The sequence below is a fragment of the Halyomorpha halys genome, unplaced genomic scaffold (genome assembly GCF_000696795.3).
Source record: "Halyomorpha halys isolate HHAL.00 unplaced genomic scaffold, Hhal_1.1 Scaffold202.1, whole genome shotgun sequence".
Taxonomy (NCBI): domain Eukaryota; kingdom Metazoa; phylum Arthropoda; class Insecta; order Hemiptera; family Pentatomidae; genus Halyomorpha; species Halyomorpha halys.
The window spans coordinates 213,259-215,568 of record NW_027116652.1 but is presented as its reverse complement, the minus strand read 5'-3'; the positions used below and the strand labels follow the sequence as shown (position 1 = coordinate 215,568).

At 31.9% G+C, this 2,310-nt stretch overlaps 1 long non-coding RNA gene across 3 annotated transcripts in view; it reads right to left on the bottom strand.

Moving 5' to 3' along the window:
* LOC106679432 (uncharacterized) overlaps positions 1-2,310 on the bottom strand; it is a 205,510-nt gene that overhangs the window by 17,276 nt on the left and 185,924 nt on the right. The gene's annotated exons all lie outside the window — the stretch shown is intronic.

Sequence of the window (2,310 nt, the reverse complement as noted above, 5' to 3'; positions counted from 1 at the left end):
GTCTATTTTTGGAATTTATTCTATAGCACAACTTTACATTTATAAAGAATTCTTAAGTCCAGGCATTTAAATTCACATGTAAAATAAATCTGTAACCCTATAAACCTATGAAGAGTCAAGGGCACAGTACTTTGTAAAGGAGTACTGTTACTAGATTAGACTAACCAACGGTTGTACAAGGATGTGATTTGATTAGGATGACGCTCGACCCCCAATGTTCCTTACCCACTCTAACTCATTAATTCTTAATTACCCATCCTTAAAAATCCCTGATAATCTTCCGAAGCGTCTGAAAAGAAGATTGCCACGGGACCTTCTTATTTAAATTAATGCTCGAAATACCACCAATGGGTGGTTCCTTCCCAAGATTTTCATGTGTAAATGAAACATACAACATATTTACTTATTGTACAGTTGTAAATCACATTAAATAAATAACTAAAAAAAAAATAACTATTTTAATAAATAACTTCATTGGTCATTAAAGCCATTTATTTATGCATAGAGAATGTAACTTGAATGACTAGGATCTCTAGTGATCAACGATTTTTTATCACTTAAAGAGGCTTTTTTTTTGTTTTGTTTTTTTTTATTTTAGGCACCAACCTAAAAGGCGGCAGTACCTAAATTTTCGAATTCGCAAAGAGTAGTATTCTAATTCTAAATGTTTCTGCTACACCCTTTACGGGGGCATGGCCCAGATCATGGCCTCTATTATATTGAAATGTTTAAGTATCACAGCATGGAAACTTGTGGTAAAATATGAATACATTTTATAGCAAAGTTTGGTGATTGAGAAACTTAAAGGTTTATAGTCTGCTTGTTGTCCTGGAAAATGGAATGGAGCTCTGCTGGTAAATCATATAAAGATTTGAGGGAGTCATAAGCTCGGCATTCAGTTAAAATGTGTTTAACGGTCGCGTTCGACAAATCTGGTTCAGGTGGAGAATCGTGGGTCCCAATACGAGTATAACCGTGGGTTAGGCGCGTATGATCAGCAAGTTTGTAACTGTATTTCTCAAGCTGAGTAGGGCTCTACATTGAATCAGTATATTTATTTATTTAATTTTTTTTGGGGATGGGGATGAAAAACATTTAAGCTCTAGTACATAGTAACCATTTCAGCTGTATTGCTACTAAATATCGTCAACCGAGAAAATAGATACTCTGGATCAGTGCACATAATGGAACCTCTTTGGAATCAATTTAACTGGAATTTGAAAAGAAAAATTAACTTATCCTAATAACTTGTATAACAATAAAAAGTTGTAAGAAATTATTAAAAATATTGAAGTGAGCTTAATGGGAAATTTTATAATTAAATAATTAAACTTCGTGAAAGTTAGAAATTTAAGTAATTCTAGATAATTTAGAGTTTTCTCGTTTAAAAAATCTATTTTTTCCTTTCAGTATTTTTCATTTTCTTTATTTTAACTAATACGATGCCGCACTTTTTTAAATAATAGCTTATAATTAAAATTAATTTAGAATAGCTTTTGATAAATTTGCCCATAGTTTGTAGATTATTTATATCATTATTTAACAATTAAAACGAAATTAATACATAATAATGTAGAAATAAAAATTATTTCCTCAATCGTAGCTAACAACTCCTTTGTACTCTTCCTAACACTATCTTGGAGTACTGACATTCTGTAGTAGGCCACAAAAATTGATAGATCACATTTTACTGAAGATATCTCCAGAGAATACGTGACCCAACCTCACAATAAGTAGTTTATTTAGATCGCACAAAGAAACAGTCTACACTTTGTTTGAGCCACAGATCTTCTGGTCTGTGCTCGATTCCGGTTTCAGTAATTGGGAATCGCCTTCAGTCCCATAAACATTTTATGGAGCGCATTACATACTTGTTTCCTAGAAAAAAATATCTTCTTAAAGATTCAAAAAAATTTTTTTTTTTTTTTTTTTGTAAGCTTTATTTAGTTTATTCTCAACTGTAAAAGTATTTTTACAACCAGCGAATGGGATGTAGAGAGAGAGAAAAAACAATAATAATAAAAAAGTCATCCAATGATGCCCCTCCATTAAAATTGAAATTTAATAATCAATTTAAGAGGTCCTATTCGAGCTCCTTCGCAATCGTCGTCTCGTAGCTGGTAAGTCTAGTGTTGATAGTCCTTGAATTAGAGGGTTAGTGTGTGTTGGAAGTGCGTCGTGAAACCGTTTATATAATGGTAAAAAAAAATAAATAAAAATAAAATTGAATAAGCGGAGTACAAGATTTCCACTGGTCAACACAGAGAAACACACGAACCAAATCGAATGCCCAATTAGCAAAATCAAATT